This window comes from Coccinella septempunctata, chromosome 1 (genome assembly GCF_907165205.1).
Source record: "Coccinella septempunctata chromosome 1, icCocSept1.1, whole genome shotgun sequence".
NCBI lineage: Eukaryota > Metazoa > Arthropoda > Insecta > Coleoptera > Coccinellidae > Coccinella > Coccinella septempunctata.
Window position 1 is genome coordinate 4550921 of NC_058189.1, and position 25614 is coordinate 4576534.

Sequence of the window (25614 nt, forward strand, 5' to 3'; positions counted from 1 at the left end):
GGTGTTTGTCATGCACCTTATGTGAGGGATAGAAAGTAGTTGAGCAACTATTACTTTTTGTGAATAGGATGAGAAATGTATGGTCCATTTGTTGCTGAAGATAACGAGGAATTTATTATATGGATGAAATGGTATGTAAATATTTTGAGGTCAATGACTTTTTAGTAGGGTATTAATTACATAACATATCTACATATACAGGGTGTCCGCACCTTGGGGCAGCGCTCGATTATTCTACTTCTATTAACTTACAAAAAAGAGTTTGAAATGAAACTTTCCTCTGTTTGAGTAGAGCACGTCCTAAAATTATTTAGAACTATACAAAGTGTTCCGTTTCTCCTGCACAGCTATCAACTTCGTTATTTTAAATGGAACTCCCTATATATTTTTACATTTTTGAATTCCTTGTTGAATTTGAGTATTAGTTTGATAACACAACTATGTCTGAGTTCGCAACGGATTTCGAGATATTTGACTTTTTATTAATATTTTGACAGTTTGAGGTACTTACGTCAAGGACTGTAGCTTTGTCCCAATTCTATGTAAATGATTCAAATTTGAACTGTGTCTAGTTGAAAATAATACACTGAAAATTTTCTTTGTGAATAACCATATTACATACAGGGTCCAAGTAAAGGTGGATCTATTATCAGAACAGAAATTCATCAAAATCTTCATTTTTTTACGTGGCAACCCATATTTATTTTGTCCATTATTTGAACAGTTTTTGTTCGCTTTCAGTAGTTTTGAATAATGATCAGAAAAAAAATATGGGTTGCCATTAAAAAAATTAAGATTTTGATGAATTTTTGTTTTGATAATGGATCTACGTTTTCGTGGACCCTGTATATAATATGGTTATTTACAAAGGAATTCTTTGGTGTATCATTTATTAACCAGACACTCTAAATTTGAATCAATTACATAAAATAGGGACGGAGTTATAGTCTTTTATGTAAGTACCTCAAACTGTCATAATATTAATAAAAAGTGAAAATTCTCGAAAACCGTTGAGAATTCAGACATAGTTGTCTCATCATACTTATATTCAAATTTAACAAGGAATTCAAAACTGTAAAAATATATAGGGATATAGTTGATAGCTGTGCAGAAGAAACGAAACACTTTGTATAGCTCTAAATAATTTTAGGAGATGCTCTACTTAAAAAGAGGAAAGTTTCATTGGAAATCTTTTTTGTAAAGTTAATAGAATTAGAGTATTCGACCGCTACCCCATGACGCGGACACCCTGTATATAAAGAATTCTTGAGACCATTGCATTCAATTCCACCTTTTGTATATGTAGATATATGTAAGCTCCTATTGAATTGCCATGCATTCATTACATTAAAAATTGTCAGGTGGTCGACTATCTTCACCACACATCACGGTGAATTAAAGAGGATGGTAAGTAAAAAATATCCCCACTCCTCACTCCAAAAATACTGAATTGATATAGTTGGTTCTGTCTTGAAATTCAACAAGATTTTGGATTGTGATGAAAATTTCATGACCAACAGCAGAGGAACCACTCAGGTGCTTTCACCAGCTGTGTATGAGACTGCCACTCTTTTCGAGAGGAGAGATCGACATCGAAGAAAGGACATCTCCATGAAAAATGAGAATTCTCATGTGTTCCACATCTGCATTTTATCTCCTGAACATCTAGAGCGGACATAAAGTTTGATACCTATACTAGGAGTATATATCCTCAATAAATCTTTTTCCAAATTGAACTTATAAAACATACTTCCACTTCCGTCTATTACTGCCAGGAATACAGATAGTCGAATCCCTAGCGCTTCCTACGATGGCAATACGATACGAATTTTCTGAACTTTCGAATCTTCCAACGAGATTTATGTGAAAACAAGAATGAGTTTGTTTATCTAAAAGGAAGTTGTTTCTTATACCGTTTAATATTTCCTGAATTGATATCATCGTCATCTCTATATTGTTGAGCGGGTATGAAATGGGCAGAAATATTCTAGAAAAAAAAATTTTTATTCGGCAAAAGTCATTTAATTCATTAACATGGTTTCCTTCTAAAGCGATACATTTTTTTAAGGATAATCGCAAAATTAATTTTATCACGAATTTTCTGAGAAATGAATTTTTATATTGAAAACATTGGTTGATTCTGAGAAATTAGCCGAAATAGCTTGTGTTCTTGTGACATTGTGAGAGAAAAGAGGAAATACTTTTTTGAATTGCCATATATTCTATGAAATAATTCCCCAGAACCAGTATCCAGAGAGAGGAGAAACTTCATCTTGCAAGTCACCATACCCTAGAGAATTGACATCTTCTCCTAAAAGAGAAAATTTCATATTTATGCTACTCAGTTGACATGGACGACTTCAAATCCCATGCAAATAAACCGCAAACTTCCTAGCCGAAATAAATATTGAAATTTATTACCGATAGCGGATTGCATTCAGATATGTAAATGGTTCTGAAAATTTTCGAACTCCCCTAGAAACCCAAGTTTAGGACGAAACTTCTGAGGCACACATATATTTGTATTTTTGCAGTGCAACTTCCAAAGCTGTTTTCTGTTCACTCTAATTTCTCCGGAGATTCGAACCGAAAAATGCGACGAAGTCAAAATACATGCATTTGTGGGATTGGAGAGAATCGATTTCTCCAAATGAAGAAGAATCCTGAACTTACACTGTACGTGAAATTTTTTATCTGTTTATATTTCTTTCATTCTGAAGGAAAACTTCTACTATTACTCAATTTTGAAATGATACAGAATACAGATACAGACTTTTGATAGAGGTCAGTAGAGGTGTAGCACAAATTATTATTACTATAAAAGATAGAGAGTTGAGTATAATACTATACTATAAAACTATTGAAAAAGAAATACAATAAAAAATAAACAATATACATCCAATGAACAGACAAAAAGAAGAAAAAGAAATACCAAACACGTTACAAAATATTTAAAAATCCCTTGTCCTCCAGATATCGAACCTAGGGGAAAGTTGCCCAAGACGATGCCCTTAAGCAAGAATTCACGTTATTCCTTAGCTTCTTCGGGTAGCACAAAAATGAAAATGTGTACTTCTCTAAGAAGTATCAATCTTTCTATTGTTCTACTTGAAATAGTCGGTCACAAAGGGTTTTTTGAAATATTTTCGATTTTCCAAAACGTTACAAAAGGATCATCTTATACACCCAGGTGTTTAAGATGATCCCTCCCGTATGGTTAAGATGATCCCATGGATCATCTTGACCCCATATTCTCAATTAGCTCCCATATTTTCAAGAATGGAGTATGTGAAACAACTATGTGTGGAGATTGTAAAATAATTTTATTGGACATAAAAAATTATAAATTATCAAGTGAATAAACAACTAAAAATCAACATATAAGGTGTAATATCAAAAAAATTTTAAACGAACATGTAGTCTAAGTGGTGGTTTCAATGCACCACCGACAAAAGCTAATTTGAAATCCATTAAAATATTCAAAAATTTCTGAAATAACAAAATACAAAATAAAGTACGAAATTTCTCTTCTTATTAATCCATACATTCTAAGCTTCAGGTCCTTCATATGGCTCACGAGCTCGGTTTATTGTTCATTAGTGGAAACAGTTTTTCTCACTCCCAGATATTTCACTGCACCACGAGCTATTTTCTTAATTTCTTCAGTCCTTCGTTTCAATGAAATTAGCGAATACTCCCTACTCGTTCTTTTAATTGCCATTCCATTTTTAATAGCATCAATAGCACTTGACATTGATTCTTTGGACCATCCGCCTCGAATGCTTTTTCTTTATTTAATTAATATTTATATTTACGCGGCATAATTCCTAACTGAAAAATCCTGTAAAAATTTATAGGTATACCCTTCTGACAATTATTAGACCCCAGAACAGTATGTAAAAAAATTAAGGTGTAAGATGATCATCTTGTACACAAGTTGGGGGATTATATTGCCCTAAGTTCAACTATTTCATTCAGCATTAGCTATTATGACCTATACGAAGGTCATCGTCTTCAAGTCGAGAAAAAATCAAAAATAAGCAGATAAGGAAGCAACAAATATAAAAATCATTGTTTTCAACCATTCACAACGAAAGTAGCATAATCTTAAAGTTAACCTCATCCTAGATTAAGCGGTCACAATTCATATTTTTCTCTGTGAATATCGACTGTTCGCTTGCACTGTACTGAAAAATTGACTGAGGCAGAAGTGTGGTAGAGGCTACGTTATGGCATAGAATTCAACCAGATGGCATTTTTGATGAGTCTGTAATCGAAAGGGATCATCTTACCCAAAGGGATCGACTCGTACACCCTTCCCCTTTTCTTGAAAACTCCTACAACATGAGGTGTATGTTCATTCCAACAAGCGAAAAATCGATTGCTCAGAAAATGTTGACGGGCTATTTTATGGAATCTTTCTCGCGCTAGCTTCATGTCATGTCCTCTGAGATGGTTGGTGTTCAACTCAAAGAGATGCGACACATCACAGCCAAAAAGTCCTCTCAATGCTCTGAACAATACAATAATAGAAAGAGAGAGAAAGCTCCTTCACAATGTAGCCGGCGACATTCCAAGGACTATAAAATGCTTAAAGCAACCGAAAGGCACAAATATAATTCAAAAAATATTTATTTCTATTGTAATAAGAGTGTAGTACAATATTTGCATGTTGGCAAACGTTTCTGAACTCGTGCGTTGAAGAATAGAGTCATTCGGGGTAACTGAGCGCAGTGGGTAAGTGTGCGCAGTGCGTATATCTCGACTATGCAATGTATGAAAGAGGGGTTCATTTGGGTGAAGCAGGGGCGCAGAATCGCCAAATAAGTTTTTCATAGGAGTGCGTCGTGCAACGTTTCGTTAACTTTTTATTTGCAATCAATCAAATTCACTAGTTTTCTTGTTAATTTTCAGCATCTCTGCAAATTCTGCCAGGTCCAAGTTCGGTGTCCGACAGTGTTAAACAATTTTTTATTCGATCATGCGCATATTGAACTAAATATATAATAGGAAATTTTAGGTTCTCTTAGCTGCTCAACTCTATAAGAACATCAATTCAAATTTTGGCTTACTGGGGAAAGTGTGCGCGGGTAAGTGTGCGCATAGATTTATTATATGGGCATTAGTTTAGTAAGGAATTAATTATGACATTGTTGATTTTCTTGGTTAAGACTCGATCAATATTGTCCTATTTGTTCGGAAAAATATGAAGAGCCACCAACAGGGGAATGTATCAAGTGTTGTGTTCACCAGGAATTGTGGCACGAACAATAATGCAGTGCTTATAGAAAAGCGCTTCTGTATTGACAATAAACAGCATTTCTCTAATATTGTAACATTTTGATGACATTATTTTGTAATTTGTTTTGATTGTGTGGTTCACTAAGCACTGCGCACACTTTCCCGCAATACGGGGCATGTAAACGCACTCCGACTTTCACTATTAAATTTTTTTTTGCGGAAAAAAAACGTTTTTGTTTGTTTGCTTTTTGAAGTTTTCTTTATAGATTAGAAAATTCTCTATCTTATGAATATGTTTTAATTTTCCTAGCTTCAACATTTGAAACAGGGTATGGCTTGAAAGGCAAAAGTGCGCACAGTTGCCCCGAATGACTCTACATATGCGTCGATAAGCCAGAAAGTCCTAAAATGAACACCGGATACTTAACCTCGTCAGTATATCAATCTCTGCATCAACGAAGATTTTATGAACTCGTTTGACTTCTATATCTCAGTATACGACATAGTTATAATATAATAACTTCAACTTAACTGTTAATAAACCGTCAATAGACATCAAGCACCACAATAAATAATCAAGGAGGCCGAACTCTCAAGATTGGAGGGAGCAAGCTATAGTCATCATCTATGAGACCTCCGCCCTGCTTGGAAGCAAAACCCCATTTTATGCCTGCAATCTCGCAATATATACGTCGTAATAATAAATTATGAATAGATGGTTATTCCGAGGAGGGATCAGTGTGTGCCTTCGATTTATTGCCGCCTTCTATGAGGCCCGAATAATACTGGGGGATCGTAAAACGGATTTCGCTATGCAGTTTAATTATTAAGGGGAAGTGTGTGACGACTGCATAACAAATACCTAGAGAAATAAGCTTCGGTGATAACAAGATTTGGTGGTTTAATGATGGAGCGCTTCATCGCGTTGAAACTTCATAACTATGCAATTCCAGTTAACCGCAGCATAACGTTGAAAACAGATCAGGTGTACAGAGCATGTTTACAAATCCAATGAATTTTACTACCTATATTCAACGTATTAAGACCCTTTTGCCACCCAAAAGATATTTTAGATGAAAATTGTGCACTTATTTAGGATGATCGATAAATAACTTTACAATATTTTATGGTACAAAACGCATGAGCTAAGGCGTTTTGTTTCTGAGATACAGCGCGATTTATCGATTTGGCAGATAGTGTGGTTATATGTAGTTGGGGAGCCCAAGAAGGTTATTCTGGATTTTCTCGACCGTGTCAGATTAATATAAGGGGAGAGACCTTGAACCCTGTAGAGTAGGGGAGAGTACCTTTGAATCGGACGGCCCATGAACCGGACGCTACAGTTTTCTACTACACTCGATGGTAATTTAGCACCCTTTACGTAAATCCTATTTTTGCAACATCGATCGATATCTCTTGGAAAATGGCCGACCCTGTTGCTCGCGCCTTGTTGCAAAAATGGGATTTACGTAAAGGATGCCAAATCACCATCGAGTGTAGTAGAAAACTGTAGCGTCCGGTTCATGGGCCGTCCGATTCAAAGGAACTCTCCCCTACCTCTACCAAAAACTGAACCTGTATATAGGAGGATTTGTCTAGGACAGCATGTCAGAATATTAAAGAAAAACGATCATTGTACATACTCGAGTGTGTCAGATTAAGATATATGTGGTTAATTACAGGTTGAAAAAACAATAATCGTGACGAAAATGTGTGGGAGAGCGCCAAACTTGCAAAAAAAATCAAGTATACATTCTGGACCGGGTTGGTCTTTCTCATTTTGAAGCTAATCATTCAAGAATAACGGAATAATCTGACAGTTTCAGCTTTTGAGATGTATGGAGATGAATATACATTAGTCTGCGTTTATACATGAACTTTGGCCTTTCGCATGTGTGGCTAAGCTCCTCGCCCTTATCAACCTTTAGCTCGAAAACGGTTGAAGGTATGAAAAATTGCCTCAGACAAAAGTTGTACAGAATTTTATTATCTACAACTTTTATAATGAAAAAACAAAGGATAAGAGATACAGGAAGAGAGATATTTTAAAAAAAAAGCCTTTTTATCATCTGATTGATTCTGATTTTCAATTAATGTTTTCAGAAATTAAATTGACAAATTTGAATTACATTTGATGTTTCCTGAAAACAGTGATTAAACTGTTCAAATGACCATATCTGAAATTAAATTGACTGATCTGAAATAAACTTGATTAATCTGAATTTCAATCAATCATTTCTGAATTACAACTGGAAATGGTGTAGTATGGGATTTGTCTCCCACCATCTATTTCTCAATTCGAAAAGCATCATAAATATTTTGTTATCCTGAGACTAGCGTCATCAAACATCCAAATCGCATTGTTTTAATCCATTCCATTTAGAAGATATTCAGTGAAAAAAATCACAGTTTGGAAAAGGATTAACATGGGTTGAAAGGGGCTCAGAACTCAAATTGGGATGAAAAGGCGTCCCTTATTTTTTGCTGAAATATTACGAAATCAATTGAGAAACACTATTATCTTGTCTCTCATCATCTTCTTCATTCACCTTCATTCATTCATGTAGTATGTCTTCATCCAAAAATGTTTTCTTCACTGTTCATCACTTCAGTTTGTTCGCCATAGCTGTCTCGATAATTACTGACATGAGTATGCCTGTTGTAAAGGGTGTTGGAATAAGATTCAGATTTGATGGAGGCATGTTTAACTTGAAGCGCCTTAGAGTACAAACCCGTACAAAGTTTATCACGGAACTTTAATATGCAAACGACTGCGCACTTATCGCTAGCAGCTCAGAGGATCTAAAGAGAATGTTGTATACCTATAAATATATTATTTCTTTAGTTAAGGGGCGTAGGGAAATTACACTAAAATCCTATAAATATATATACGAAGCTTTAGACTCAATATTGACAAAACCAAAATCCCTGAGTCCACCAGCAAGCCTTCAAACAGATATCAGTCTGGAGGATGAAACACTAGAACAGGTCGAGCAGTTCAAATACTTGGGAAGCTTCATAAATACTAGGGCTAACCTTGACACGAAAATACACAACTGTATCAATTCGGCATCACGAGCATTTTGGAAGCTAAAGGACAGAGTGTTTCAAAATCACGACCTCAATCTGAAGATTAAGACAGCTGTTTTCAAAGCAGTGGTCGTCCCAACGACCAACGAAAGCTAAACTCTCTACAGCCGACATAATAAACAGCTTGAACAAATGCAACACCGACATCTAAAACAAATAATTCACATCAGATGGTTCCACAAAGTTTCGAATGCAGAAGTCTTGCAGCGCGCAAGTTGTTTAAGAATTGAGACTTGTAAGGACGGTCCGACTCAGATGGAGCGGTCACATTCTGAGGATGCAGGACATAAGACTCCCCGATATAGCTCTGTATGGGGGAGCTCTGAAACCAGGAAGCCAGTATAAGAGGTTTAAGGATATACTGCATCAATTCCAAAAATCAGTAAATGCCAATCATAACTGGGAACAACTAGCGTTAGACAGGTCACAGTGGAGGTATTTGGTACACAGTTATAATGGAGACTCGAGAAGAATACAGCGGCTAGATCTGGTTGGTGACCATCCATGCCCAGAGTGTGGAAGGATCTGTAGGTTGTTTCTCTTCAGTCACAGGAGGGCACACAGTCGCAAGTTGCCCTAAAAAATTATAAGTTTTATCGCACCAATAGTTTTGTTTTTGAGTCTTTTTGTAGATTTATTCTCGGAAACGGGTACAGCAATGAATGAATGAATGACTTCAGTCATAGGGGAGATTGGGGTTATTGGGAACTGCTAGATAAGAAATACTCCCTCATGTCCAACACTGCCTTCAACATTTTCAACGGATGCATCTAGCGATTCTCAGGGCTTAGTCAAAAGTTGCGGCTAGGAGTTGCATATTTCTTGTTACGGTGAGTCGAAGAATTGTTTTCGCATTTCAACTATAATTTTTTCGTGTGTTATAATAGATGTAACTGTCTTATTTTGAAGTTTAGAGGTGCCATATTTTGTTGATTACATACTGGTACTATGTGTTTCCAAAATCTACGTGATATGAAGTTGGAAGAAAATGGTTAAGTGAATGCAAGCCATTTTTAAGTCTATTGATAATTTGCGGTAATTGGAAATGATTACAAGTGGGTAATGGGGAACGTTCCTTATATCCCTTGCGTCCCCAAACAAATTTGTGCTGCTCTTGTTGAAAGTTCGAACATATATTTCAACGTTGAAATGTGTTGTATCTACATGCCAAGAAATTATAAAAAGAAGACCGAAACGAATTATAAAATTGAATATTACCCCTGTGTGTTCGAAGATTTAAGAAACGATTAACATTAGGCTAAGCTGCAACTAAATACTCTGTTACGAAAATTGAAACAAAATGAATTCGAGATATTATCAAGTTTACTAATGAAAAACCGACTCGAAGAAAAACAAAGAAGGCAAATACAGAAAAATGTTAAGAATGAAGAAATTCAACGTAAAGGACCTAAAACCAACATAAAAAGGGTACAGAAAGGCATGCCAAAAGCAAAGGACTGAGAAATTCAACCGAGGTTACACAGAAATGAAGAATTGTACTGCATAATTTGCTATGTAAAGTATGAAGCCACACCAATGGAGGATTTGATCTTGTGAACTCTGGGCACATGAAAAATGTACTGCAAGAGAAACAGGACGTGGATACTTGTGTGATATGTGCGGTTTCTAATTATCCTATTTCATTCTTATTTACCCCAGGACTGTTCACAATTACCCCATAGGGTGTCGGGTAAATAGAAATGATAGTATTTTTTGTTTTCGTTGATATTTTTTAGGAAACGTTGATTTTTTATAGTTTTTTATTTCCAATTAGTACATAAATGAGCAAAGTTCATTTTTCAATGAAAGTTTAATATTTTTATTGATTTTGTGTATAATTTTTCGAATTTTTTGAAATTAAGTGTTTTTTTTATGTCCTTTTTATATCGTGACTGTGACCGTTGTTGAGAGTAACAATTCAATTCAATATTTCAAAAGTCCCTCGTTAATTCTCCTCACTCACATATCGAAACTGGAGCGAAATAAGAATTGTGACTCCTTCCGAATCGAAGAACCCTAAATTCTCACAATCGCCCCAGTCCTGCGAATTATCAAGTGCTGAACCTAGCAATTTCCACCCCAACAATTCGATAGAGAAATATCCCGCAGCCGATATTCAAGCGTCGTCCCGGCCACGACGCGGATGGCGGCTGGACGTTCGGCGTCGTGATGAATGGCCCTATGATACGTAGTTATTCCTCCGAATTGTCGGTATCGCCGATTCTGATTTCGCCCCAACGAAGATACGGTCCAATAGGCATACCCCACTGCCAGTCGAATTTATTGGCATGTTTTGGACCGATATTTCCAAGTAGGTCGCTACATGGCTGTTACCGTATAATTGGTACATGAATAGGCAATTTCTCATATTCCTACGCCCTCAGCATTCGGTAGGACAAACACATTTGTTTGCGTTTCGGTGTGTGGGGGAAGGGGCCGCCGCGGCTATTAAATCGTGAAACGACGAATATAACGAAAATACCCTAGGTGTGTACACGAAATACCTCCGCGAGGGTTCCTGCAATTATTTTGTCTGTAACGGGCTGTTTCTGCGTTGAATCACAAATTCCGGGAGCGATATTATGCAGCGCCAATCAAATATTCTATTTCTTATACAGGTTGAGTATTTGACTCGTTCAAATATTCCAACGGCGGATTCATGAGATAAAGAAACACTTTTTTCCTTCACATTTTTTTTCGATTCAGCCCTGATAAAAAGATATAGCCATTTTATGTGTTCATAATGAGCTGTGCCAATCATGGAAAAACAAAATTACCTGCAGAATAACTATCTAAATCTGCGACACTACTCACTCTTATTTTTTATATTGATTTCTGTATCTCTCTTTACGCATTGTAATAATGTTGATTTGTTCACTGACTTTTAAATTGTCTTATCATTGAATATTTGTATTCGTTAGACAATAAATTATTATTATGACTTTAGCCTTGCGGCTTTCACACTCCTCCCCAGAGGAAAATTCACTTATCCCAGATATCTCAGATATCAAAAGGATTAAGCTCTGTTGGAGCCCTTTCCAGGTTTTCGTGCTCGTGGTGGTGGTCGGGTCCGGGTCGCTCCTCGCCTCCCTGCTGTAGGTTGGATTCCTGCTCCACCCGCACTTCCTGTCGGAGCAGACGGTGTTCCTCTGCATTCCCCATGTACTTACGTACAGTTCTCGCCGTTTCCAGCAGTACCGCCTTCTGCATGACTCTATAAATATTTTCGTCCAGCTGAAGTTTCCTCAAGTTCTCTAGTAGTTTCTTAGGTATCAGGCCTGTAGATGATTTGACAATAGGGATGGTCTAGACATCTTTCAGCTTCCACTGTCTTCTGGTTTGCTCCTCGAGATCTCTGTACTTTGAAATTTTTTCAGTGTGCCTATCTTTTTTTATTATTATTATTATTATCTTTGGATCTTTCAAACAGAGTTGCATTCAGCCAAAGAATCCAATTTTCCGAATATCACAAATATTTTTTATTCTTGAACATCAGAGTACTCAAAAACGGCGCATTATACGAGAAAATATGAAGAATACTTTTATTTTACAATACGTTCAAATATTCATTGAATAACGTCCTAATTAGTTTCAAGAGTTGGGTTTTTTGAATTAAGTAATGGTCATAATGGAAAAACTGGAAGACGTGGGTTATATCGAAAAAATTCATCAAATAAATGAAAAACTATATTCCGATTTTCGTTTCATTCGATAAAACCGTTTGTGGGATAGAACTAAAAATAACATTTTTTTATAGGTTTTCAACAGCCTGTATCTTTAGAACCGAGCTGATTTGGAAAAAATGGGAAAAAAAGCGTTTCTCTTGACCTCAAGAATCCACTGCTACTATTTCCTGCTGCTAATGCTTCGCTTGTATCTATTCGGCATTGTCCCAAGTCACCCTATGAAATAACAAAATAAATTAATGAGATCCGTGTTGCCGTTTGATTTGTAAACAAATTGTGTTTCATGACATATCTAATATCCCAATATCCCACGTATCCAGAAAATTAATTACACATGCACAAAGTGAAACATATGTAGGTACAGGACACTAGAAAGTATAAGGGCCATAAAAAACGCGTTCTTACTCTCTTGAATTCGTGAATTTTCCTGTCAATTCAAACGCTCTGGTCACGGAAAACTCAACAGGAATTAATTGTTAAACTAACCGAAAAGACGCTACACAATCTTATAAATTTGTCCCTTCACTCATAAATGGTGAGAAACAAAGAAATCTGCAAGGGGGATAATTGTCCCAAGGTACAGGACTGTCCCAAGTCACCCGAATCTACCGGTAGTAGTTAATTTGAAAACCGAAGATCGCTTATATCTCCAAAATGGCTCATTTGCAGACCCATGTTCATATAAATTTTTTTTACTTATTTCGAGGTCTTTACCTAATCAGATCCCCAAATATTTAGGCTCTGCTTTTTAACACCCAGTATATGATGATATTGGAAATAAACTTGGGAAGAAATGGAATTTATTCCAATACTTCGAGACTGCCACCTGAAGGCGAATATAAGGTGGTACGATGTTTGAAAGAACAGGTAACCAATTTAGAGGTGTAGATTTAATGGTTCCTGTAACAATTCTCATAGAATTATTGAGTAGGGAGTAGGGTATCGATTTTATTGACGTGAGGACTGTTGAACCAAACAGAGCAACAGGCCAAAGCTTCCGTACGAAGTGTGATGGCATCAGAACCATGAAGCCATGAAGAACCAGCTAATTTCTGAAGAATTCAAAACAAGCGATACGCCCCCACGTGTCAATTTTTGTAAATAAAAAATTAATGCCCTTTTGTTCGTTTACATCGAGGAACGGATAATATTTTAGTTTTTCAATATCAGTTACCATGAAAAATATATCTTAGTCTGTTGAAAATAACTCAATTCATTTCGTGACAATGAGGAAAGCTTAGTGAAGCTAAGTTGAGCAAATCTTCAATTACGAATTTCTTGTGAAGATGTCAGTTTTGAATATTTTTCACGATTAAATGAACGTTTAGTCCATGTTCAAGGACATATGTATTTCGTCCTCAAAACACGGTGACGTTTTTGTACATTTCAAATTGGTTAAGAAGAATAGAAGGTGAATAAACTAATCTGGATATATAACCTCAAAATGAAATAATTTACACAAAAAAGAAATCTATTTCCCCCCAGAGAAGACTTTTTCCATCTAGTAAGTTGATATAGATATGAATTTCGATAACGTTCACACAAATTTCTAAATTCCAGTTCAACCTGGACAAGTGTTCCTAGCATAAACGTTGCAATTTTAGCCATTGTATATAGTGGAGAAGGCAAGATATCATAGTTGTGGCTCTCCAGATAATAAATTTCCTTCTATTATGATCGTGTAAAGAGCCAAGAAGTTCGGAATCAAATAATATTGCTGTCTTTCATCATCTGATTCAGAACATAATCGGAATTTTTTTCATAAATACTAATACTTCATGAAATTTGAGGGGTTCAGAGCTGAAGTGAACCAAGTCCATTCAGCCTAATTTTGAGATGAATGGCTTAGAAGTTGTTTATTACCCATTAATTCAAATGTGACTTCTTTAGATTTTGAAAGGTCAGAATGTAAGCATATGCTTACATAAGAATAATAATAAATAAAGAAGTCACTTTTGAATTAATTGGTGTTAAACAAGCCTTTCATCTCAAAATTACTCTGAATGGACTTGGTTCACTTCGGCTCTGAACCCCTCATTTATCCACCTGAAATGGATAATAATCAACCCACTTGAATCCAGTTTCGACAACCAATCTTCGAAATTTAGAGAAAAAACAGGCAAAAACTGAGAAAAAAGGATTTATATGACGAAAATCTCAAAATCCCCTTCAAAAATGACAATGACTGCATTAACTTTTTATTTTACTTCGAACTGGTCATCACTATGTCGCTGAAATCTACATTTGAATTTCCAATTGTTCCTCTATTTTAATTATAAACGTAACCATTCCAAAAGAACTTTTTTCGGAAGAAGTATCAGGGAAACATGACAATATGGCTAGATCTATATCAATTGAAGTGTTGGTTTATTCATATCCAATAGAAACCGAAAGGTTTTTCTACGAAGTGAATCTAAAATTTCTTTTCATCCAATTCCGTAATATCTCTCAACTGTGACAGTAACAGTTCGATGCGCACATCTGCCATTTGGAAATTCGGTTCGATACAACTTTTTTTTGCATCCGCAAAACTAGACTCGCCTTTCCAATTAAACCGCTATCCCTTTGTTTATTTAATTGGAAAAGACAACATTCACCGAGAGAACTCGTCGATCAATCACTTTCGCACCCGCTATTTGGCTACTCAATTAAACCAAAATTTCGAGTTTGTAGGACGCATCGTCCAGCCGACAAAAACAGAATCTGGGATAGTTCGAGGGTGATTTACGTATGTTTGAAATGCGTCAACACGGCTTTAGGGACTCTAATTTCATCTCTCCAGAATTCGACGAATCATTCGATGTAATTCGAGAATTTTTTTTTCAAGGCAAAAATTTGGATACCTACATCGTTATCTTCGTTAAATGTAGAATATGTTCATGAAGTACCTACCTACGTCAAAATTGAATGATCAATTTTTTTTCGGTAAATTGTTGGTGCTATATTTTCAAGAAGTACAGTTAGTTTGTTGGTCTGTTACATCCATGTTTGATAAGAGCATAAACAGTTAGTTGTTGAATCTAAAAATATGGATAGTTCAGTACGAATTACCGCCAAAAATTGGAATAATACAGATACAAACTTTTGATAGGTAGATATGTAGGGGTAGTCAGGTAGGAGACTTGAACCACCTCAAATATTTCAATTCAAATTTCGCGCTACCGGTATCGTAAATAGCTTGCGTCATACTCGTAACAAGGTACAACTAGTGGCGGCTCCATTTTGGCCGCCATCAGAACAGTTCGTGAGTGAGAGGGTTGAAGGTAATTTTGTTGTAAGGAAGTAAGAAATTGAATAATTTTTGTTGGTTACACTGTCTGAAAAGTTCAATATTTGCGTGGTGTTATTTAGTTTAATTGCTTCAATTGATTAATATTTTTTTTACAAACTTTTCAAAAATAGTTTTAAAAGTTACAAGAAAACATCTGTTGAATAGACTAAAAGGAGGTGCGGGACACTTGACCCATGCTATGGTCGGGAAACAGAATCAGTGGTCCAAGTTTCTCGCACTGAGCTCAGATAATAGTTCAAAAAAAAGAAATTGAATAATAAAAATAAATATAAAAAATATACGAAGGTTCAAAAAAGTACAAAACGTCTCGGAAATAAGAGAGTGACTCTGAAATAGAAAATATGTATTTCATACGCTGATACATCTGATGATGAAAACCTAGACATAGAAAATCGTTGGTCATTGGTAATTGTTTTCTTTCAATGTTTTTCCTGATAAACAAACTTATGGTCAAGTCTCTCTGTTCAACTCTCCCATGGCTTAGGGAGACCTGAGCCAATCTTCGGTTCCTAAAAAAAGAATTGCTGTACTCAAAATGTTCATGTCACCATCACTCTACTATTGTCTATCGTTACCTATTTCGGCATGATATCTTCACGCAAAAAAATGAGTTGCTACTATTTACAGATACAACTTAAGTGGCTTCAGAGTGAAAAGGTGTTCAACTCTCCCGGACTCACATATCATAAAATTTCAAACTTAACGGAAACAATGATTCCAAAATCACTTATGAAATCCTTTTAAGATGAGTTATCCAAGAATGTTGCAGCCTGAAGAATTCTTTAAAGTAAATAAATATCAGACTATAATAATAGTGACCGCTGCAAAATGACGTATGCGCTAGGCACGGTTTACTAAGTACTTATAATTTTTATAATAGTGGATAAGGAAAAAAAAGCTCAAGCAATTTTTTTAACGTATTTCCAGCTCATTTATACGAGTTGTAAAACGTCATATAGCCAAATGGTAACATATTTGAATAAGATAATAATAATATTAGTAGGAGACAGAACCCGATCGACCCCAGGAATCCGAGGAGCAGGAAAGGGCTCTAAGAGAGCTCAATCCTTTTGATATCTGAGATATCTGGAATAAGTGAATGTTCCCCTGGAAAGGAATGTGACAGCCACAAGGCTGAAGTCATAATGGAAGCGACTTCATTCCTCGTGAAAGATTCTGCCGACTAATGCAAGATTTTCATCAATAACAAATCAGAGAAGTAGATCAAAAAAGTTGATGAAAGTTAACATTATTTAACGCTGTTAGCCCTTGATTCAGCTAGGCAACCCATTTACGATTTATCAATGTACGTATTGGCTAACTTAAGACTGTTGTCATCCTCAAATAACAGATGGGGTAGGGGGTATATACAAAAGAGGAAAGGTTACTCTTTGGTAGCGAATAGGTAGAATAGAATAAATAGAATGAAAGCGAATAGAACATTGGCAGATGATGACATTCACATCATTCACGTTAGATTGGTTTCTTTTCAGACCTTAGTTTTTTTGTAACGCTGCATAAGGCCACCATGAATCGAGAAAATTTGATGGGAGGTCCTCAATTTATTGTACATAAAGGCTTTCTTCCTGGAAAATAAGAAAGAACTTGACGCAGAACAATATTCTCACATTATGTTAATACGTCAATAAATGCAACACACGCATATGTGGCGCATATAATGGGCAGAGCAACTTTCGTTCGAGAATTTCTCCGAATCAATCAGTGAAACGTTCAAAATGATGAGAGTTAACAGACAGACAAAACCTCTCTCGGATCAGCGGCATAGCAGGGGGATCTCGCGCTTCAGCATCATTCACCCCATGCACTGATTCGACTGGTGCGGAATTGATTAGAACATGCTAAGTGGGTGGCTTTGATGTATTCTGCGGCTAGATTGCCAACGGTATACGTGAACCGTACCGGCGGTATAGGCAAGAAAATTGACACTAATCGCTTGATATTGAATGCGAACAATCCGAAAACGCATGTTTGCGTTACTCATTACGTGTGCGGCTTCGTGTTTAATGTTTGCCGATAATGATATCAACTCGTATTACAAGAACACATCGGCGTTTGGTCGAAAAGTTTGCGGTTGGCAATCAGCAACTTGCGAACAAAGTTGGCGTATTTGCGGAAGAGACGAAGAGTTCCTGTGGAAATGTTTCCGGCTAATGAACTCTGTGAATAATCAACTATTCATGTCGCAGGAGCAGCCGTGAGGATTTCCTTCAAGAAAAATAAAACGGCGCCGATGGAAACATTCAATAAGGAGAGAGAGTCATGCATAACGGTTTTTTTATTTAGGAGGTCAACATGGAAACACCATAACAAATCTCAGAAAAAGCCAATGTGCCCCCCTACACTCCACTTTATGACTGTAGTGTACTTTCCAGTCAAATAATATTATAAAGGAAAAAAGGTAATTTTGTTTCACCAGGGGTGGCATAGCTCCTTATGAAAAGTTCAAATGGCTATATCTTTTTATCAGGACCGAATGGAAAAAAATAGTGTATAGTGTAGGAAAAAGTCTTTCTTTTAACCTCAAGAATCTACTGTTAAAATATTTGTACGAGTCAAAGACTCACCCTGTATATACAGGATGTATTTGAAGGTGAGTCTTTTCTTTCAACAGAAGGTAGAACTGATGGTCGAAATAAAGCGTTTCACCCAAAAATCACCTGTATAAAACTTTCAGAACGACAAAGTGAATATGAAAAAGATGATTGAAATTGAACCTTATACGACCCTAGATCATTTGTCATCTGAATTATCGCAAAGCAATGGAAAAAACTTATCTCATGAAGACTGACTAAGGCCCGTTTACACCAATCCCCCTTAAAAGGAGTACTTAACTTAACTTAACCTAGTTTAAAGTTAATGGAAGCTTAATTTTATTCCCAGTTGCACAACTGTGGCTCAACAGAATCTTAAGTAAGGGGCTTTTAAGTTTTTATATCTAGTGATATTTCAGTTTTTCATTTTGGTGCAACTTCATCCTAGTCCAATAAAGCCATTTCATTGGTTGGTCGGTTGCCGATGATGGTTGTCATTTCATTACCCAACAAACACAAAATACAGCAACTGTACAAACACTGCACTACAAGTGCCACCAGAATGCAGCACAGAGATTGCTGTACTGAAACTGCACAGTATCTGTATTGATAATTCTGCATTTTCAAAATGCATTTCTGGATGTACTGTAACTGCACAGTTTCTGTATTGATAATTCTGCATTTTCAAAATGCAGTTTTTGATGTACAGTGACTGCATAATTTCTGTACTGATAATTATGTATTTTTAAAATGCAGTTTTTGAAGAACAGTGACTGCACAGTTTCTGTATTGATAATTCTGCATTTTCAAAACGCAGTTCTTGATGTACAGTAACTGCACAGTTTCTGTATTGATAATTCTGCATTTTCAAAACGCAGTTCTCGATGTACAGTAACTGCACAGTTTCTGTATTGATAATTCTGCATTTTCAAAACGCAGTTTTTTATGTACAGTGACTGCACAGTTTCTGTATTGATAATTCTGCATTTTCAAAACGCAGTTTTTTATGTACAGTGACTGCACAGTTTCTGTATTGATAATTCTGCATTTTCAAAACGCAGTTTTTTATGTACAGTGACTGCACAGTTTCTGTATTGATAATTCTGCATTTTCAAAACGCAGTTTCTGATGTACAGTAACTGCACAATTTCTGTATTGAAAATTCTGCATTTTCAAAACGCAGTTCTTGATGTACAGTAACTGCACAGTTTCTGTATTGATAATTCTGCATTTTCAAAACGCAGTTTTTGATGTACAGTAAGTGCACAATTTCTGTATTGAAAATTCTGCATTCTCAAAACGCAGTTCTTGATGTACAGTTTCTGTATTGATAATTCTGCATTTTCAAAACGCAGTTTTTGATGTACAGTAAAAGCACAGTTTCTGTATTGATAATTCTGCATTTTCAAAACGCAGTTTTTTATGTACAGTGACTGCACAGTTTCTGTATTGATAATTCTGCATTTTTAAAACGCAGTTTTTGATGTACAGTGACTACACAGTTTCTGTATTGATAATTCTGCATTTTCAAAACGCAGTTTTTGATGTACAGTAAAAGCACAGTTTCTGTATTGATAATTCTGCATTTTCAAAACGCAGTTTTTTATGTACAGTGACTGCACAGTTTCTGTATTGATAATTCTGCATTTTTAAAATGCAGTTTTTGATGTACAGTGACTACACAGTTTCTGTATTGATAATTCTGCATTTAAAAAATGGAGTATTTGATATAGAGTTACTGCAAAGTTTCAACAATGATAATTCTCCATTTTTCAATTCTGAAGTCTGAAAATGCAGTATTTGATAAACATTAACTGCAGAGTTTCTGTAATGCTGCAATGCGTCCAGTGTATTAAGGTACGATCAGTTATTGACGATTATGCCCGAAACGTCCGTCCTTTGTTGGAAGTTGAAACGTTTAACGTTTGTCGTAGGTAGCTGCTAGGGTTCATTATGTTACTGGGTAACGATATAGTTACTGTACAATGACTGCTGCACACAAAGTGTAGTTTGCCGTACAGTGCTTGCACAGCTATTGTTGCATTTTAAGTGCAGCTTGCTGTACAGTTTTTGCACAGGGACTACTGCATACGTATATAGTGCAGCTTACTGTACAGTTTGAGCACAGTGACTACTGTATATAAAATAAAACTGCATATAAAGTGCAGCTTACTGTATAGTTTGAGCACAGTGACTACTGTATATAAAATACAACTTGCTGTACAGTTTTTGCACAGTGACCAAACTGCATATAAAATACAGCTAGTTGTACAGTTTTTCCACTTAACTGCTGCATTTGAAGTGCAGTGTTGAAGTGCATACTGCATTTAAAGCACAAATTGCTGTACAGTTTTAGCACCTAACTGCTGCATTTGAAGTGCAGCTTGCTGTACAGTGATTGCAATACCATCGCTGTTTTTGAAGTGCAGTTGTGGCTGTATATAAACTGCAGTTTGTACTGTACATTAACTGCACAGTCCACCAGGACATATACGGTCCTTTTTGGTGCAGTTACTGCATTACCGTCACTGCAGTCAAGTGAAGTAACGATGTGTAGTTTTTGTACAGTGACTGGATTTTAGTGTTTGCTGGGTAACCTAACTTTATTGTCCTGTCAGTCAGTGTCAAGGATATTATTATAATATTATTAAAGAGTAACAACTTTTTGTTGTTGAATTACCATTAATATTGATGATTGTCAAATAAAAGGTACCTAAGTTTATATAAGTACAACACTTTCTCTGTAAGGTCTTGTGTGAATTTGTTTTACTAATGTTGAAGAGGAACGTGAAGAAAATGTCCTTATTGCCCTTGTTAGTAAGAATACGGTGAATGCCAAACAAGTGGTGGTAATTTACGAAAGGCACTCAACTTCTCAACAGAAGAAAAGAGTTTGTTGCTAAGTATAGTATGATTTGTGACACCAAATTGAAAATTAAAAAAGACTGATGGCATTACAATAAAAGCAAAAGAAAAGACTTTGTATTCAGTAATGAATTCATTCAATTTTTAAAATCCATCAAAAATGGGAAGTTCTGCAGCCAGTTCAACAAATTATTTTAGGTTAGAGTAGCGACCTTAAATACCTAAGTGGTCATTACAGGAGCGCTTAAATTTAAGGCTAGCTTTAGCCATTTAAATGTCACTTAACAGTTGGTGAAACGTAATTTAAGTTAAGGGTTCATTTTAAGGGACACTAAACAGTAAGTGCGTTTGGTGCAAACGGGTCTCAACCATTTGGTTTCATTAAGGATATTGGCTCGTTCGACATTTACGTTGTAATGAAAATGGAAACTTGTGATTGCCGAATATTTCTCATTATACCAACTTAAACGATTTCATGAAATGGTTTCTTTCGATACCAGAAAAATACATAGGACCAAGTCTAAAACAATAGAATTAGTTCAAAATCTCACTAATAAAATTCGTCTAAATCCTTAACAAAAATTCTCACAATGGTCATCACAATCTTCTTCTTGTTCGAACCCTCCAACAATCGTCGTAAAAGTGGGATGAAATTGAGCAACAATAATAGATGACTTCTACCTTCTATAAAAAAGCCTCATCTTTGAAAACACCCTACATATTATCTTAAAACTTGCTGAAGGTTGCAAGAAACGGATGGAAATCAGGCTCACAGTGAACGATAGTCATCATCAGATTTCTTACTGTCAGCTTTGAGCCAGTTGCTCCAAAATGTCGAACTGTCACATAAACAGGGTGTCTACTTTTAAAAGGTCCAAACTTCAAGGGTGGATCATACAAGTTATTTGTAACGAAATATCACATGGTTGAAATGTTAACGGTCTTTCTTCAATGTAAGATTTCTTGATTTCACGAAATATTTAAAGTTTTTCCATTGAATCAACTTCAAATATCATAATAGCCTCATCGAATTTGTTCACATATCTGAAAACGGCATTGAATTCACTATAAGATGAGTTATCTATTTTTTATGAACATTTTATTTGTATGGAATATGTGTTATTGTTGATTATACAGGATTCCTATAAGGATTCTTTAAAGAAAAATTGTGAAAACGTCACACTTTTTTGAATATTTCTGTTGGATACTTTTTTTCAGGGATATCTTAACCATTTTCAGTTCTCCATGATGCAGTAAAATGTTTACTGTTCGGGCATAGAATGTGCAGGCTGTTTATGAAAGGATCATAGATTCTCAAATTGAACCTATTTTTTTATTGTTTAAGAAGATTGTACATTAAAAGGAGGATGATTTCCAAAGAAATCCTACACCTTAAAAGCAAACTTTCAGAGTAATCGAGAGAAAATTAAAATCAACTTTTTCGAATAGCTTGAACAGTCTGTGACTTTTGGAAGCCATAGAAAATTAATTGAAATTTTTGTTCCGATGAATAGTTTTTACAAATTTTCAAATTTTGGAAATTTGAAGCGAAAAATTTTGATAAGTTTTGAATAAAGGTCTAATAAACCATCACGATGAATCACCAAGTAAACAATGCTCCAAACTCTGAGGATCGCTTCTTCGTTTCAGTCGCTTAAAACTTTCAGCAAAAAGTCCTTGTTCTGAGAGGAATTTTTGAACAAAAAATTACAACCTGATTTCCAATCGAATCATTTTCCTATAATCTATTATTAATGTTACAAAATGAAGCACCATCTTAAAAACAAGTATGTATATTGAAGAACCCTCGACTATAATAGAACCTCGTAGTTCATGGACACACAAATACAGTGAACTAATGAAAACAGCTCACCCTATTGAAATGATAAATAATGCTCACTCTAATAATCAATAAATCTGTCAATCATGACTGAGTATTATGAATTCATGGTTGGGTAAACACACAAACATGAGGATTAATTCATGGGGTAATCAATAATTCTGGCTTATTTGTTAGAACTTCCAGAAGCTTTTTGAATATATAATGATTTTATAACATCATTTCAGTAGATGCTTAACGACTAAAAAGTACCTACCTTTTATGACCATAAAATATTCATTCCAACAACTCTGAATATATAGTGTAAAACGTATTTCGGTACCGAAAAAATTTCTTTGACCGTTGCGTTCATCAAAGTCAATATCGACTGGGTAAAAAAAAAATACGAACCGGGATCCATTTATGGATAAATGGACAATTCATTCCCAGGAAAAATTCGACTGAATGTAGTTCGAAGTCTAGCAATTTTTGATGAATCGAACCTTTTGATATATGCATATACCGAGTCAATTCGATTTGGACGATGGATCCTGACCGACAGACAGATTCAATTTGACAACTTCATTCACGCGGGAACCCTGGCAGATGAATAATATATCGAATGAAATGGTAATGGCTAAAATAATACCAATTTTCCGATGCTCGCAGCATACGCTCACGAATAGGTTCATTGGTAAAATGAGTTATGAATACAGTCAATTTGAAAATTGAAACTGTCCGAGCGACGTTCATTCTGCATACTATTTAGAAATTTACCCGCGCTGAGAATCAGACTACTCTTAACAACATTATTTTGTTGGATAATATTATATGGAGCGTATACTCAATTCACATTTATTTCAGCACTCGGTTGGCCATGGAAATTTGGCACATTCCACTTTGTATAGTACGAAAATGTGGGGTTATGACGCTTGTAAAAAATATTTATACTATCACAATGTCGAATCATATTATAATTATTATAAAATTTACTTTTATACAAACCGATTGAAGGCCTACTAAATCTGGTTATTTGTATGGAAAAAACAAGAGGTTAGTTTTTAAATATATTTATTTTTGCTATGGAAGAAAATTGAATTATTGACACATACCTAATAAGCAGTTTTAATACGCAGTAGCTTGGGGGGAGTTTATGTCGGTTATTTTCTTTGGCTGAAGGTTGAATACCTTACATCAGTTGTAGATTACTAGAAGAAATGCATTTCATGCAGTGGTTCGGAATGGGTATCTCTCGAAGGAATAAACTGATAATTACAAGAGCGGTAAATTCTTCAACAGAAAATCATCTTGCATCAATGGCAGTCAAACTAAATGAAGGAAGTTTCAAGTCAAGAGGAACTTCACCTTCAAATAAAAATTTCACATGAATTAACTAGGTATTAACAGGATAACTGGCTTGTATTTATGGCTGTTTAATACTTTGATATATTAATAATTTTTATATATTTATTTATCCCTTAAGACATTAACAATGTATAGGTCAAGTCAAAGGAAAAATTGAAAATTTAATTTTTTGGAACTTATTCTACGATGATCTTCATCGAAAATCCTGCAGTAACTTTCCACATTCGTTTACCCTAAAATAAAATTCTCTCAAGTGCCAACACTTTTTTGGGTCTCCCAATAGAAGGAAATTCTTTGTCATCCTCTTCATTCACAATATTTCTGATGGTGGAAACATTCAGCTAAAATAAAGGTCGTTCAGATTCAGATGAAACTGAATTCTAAATAGCACTTCCTGAAACCCTGTCTTATTTCTCTTTCAATCACTTTCGGCATTTTTCTGATATTAATTGATATAAGTGACAACGCCGTGGCAACGGAATTATGACATTAACGACATTTCATGAGTGATACTATACATATGATGAAAGAATATAAAATAAAAACACACAAAGGCAGTAAAATTTCAAATATATAGGGACAAACATAATGATTATTATAACAAACTATATATTGTTGAATAGTATAAGGATTATGATATACTAAATTACGTAGTCATTAGATTGCTTCTGGTGTGGCTTCCATAAAGTCTCTACTAGTAACGGTTAGGATATTCTGACACACTGTGGAGTAGTTTGTCCCGGAGATTCACAATCACATTGTGTTTCAGAGTATAAAAAGAATTTTGAAATAAAATTAATTTTCAACACAACCCTCTGTTGTACAAAATAGGAGGACAACAATAAAACTGAGATATAGATATAGAAAAATGTGATTATTGATATCAGTGATGAAAACACTTGTTTACTTGTTAAAATACGACATAGTTGATGACATCCAGCTTTTGACAATCGACGATGCCAATCGAAAACTGTTTGTCGTTTTCTTCCCCAGATTGAAAAATGTTAATAATACAGGTTTGTCAAAAAACCTCAGCTTTAGAGAAGTAGATATTAGTTGGTAGTTCACCCCACGGACAGGCGTTGCCTTTGTGGGAATTGTCATTATTTGTGAAATTGTAATTTTTACAAATAAATTTATTATTATTATTATTATGTAATAAACCATTTTGTAGAAATCTCAAAGCCATATTTGAGTTATATAAATGATTTTGCTCTTCTGGAACCTGTATGGTTTAAATTGAATATATGTAGATATTATGTATGTATACCTAATAAATATTTGAAGATCAAATTTATTCACTCACCTGATGTCTTTCTGAGAAAATATTCATAGGCCTAGATCTTCCCCAAGGTGAACGAATGTAGCGTATCTACCTTACTGAAAACAAAGAATCGAAATAAGCATATTAAACATTGCAAGAAATTTATGATATTTCAAAAAGTATATTTGATCTTCGATCATGATATTCATAATTTTTCAGTATTCCAGCACATTGGTGGAAACATATTGACATCAATAACCTTATAAGGATAAGGCATCAACATCAGTATTCAAGGAAATACTGATGTTCCAAGTGTCTCAAAATAAGAAATTGTAAAAAATAATGAAGGATTTTTTTATATTAACTTTTTGTTCAAATTGGAATATGTTAATTTTGTGACACGCTGTATATTATCACATTCCTGTTGACAAAAAAAAGGA

At 35.2% G+C, this 25614-nt stretch overlaps 1 protein-coding gene across 1 annotated transcript in view; it reads right to left on the reverse strand.

Moving 5' to 3' along the window:
• LOC123310911 (chaoptin-like) overlaps positions 1-25280 on the reverse strand; it is a 268551-nt gene extending 243271 nt beyond the window's left edge. Inside the window, exon 1 of the mRNA XM_044894607.1 lies at positions 25217-25280. The gene's annotated coding sequence lies outside the window, so the exon portion shown is untranslated. The remainder of the gene's footprint in view (positions 1-25216) is intronic.
• Between the last annotated feature and the right edge of the window lie 334 nt (positions 25281-25614).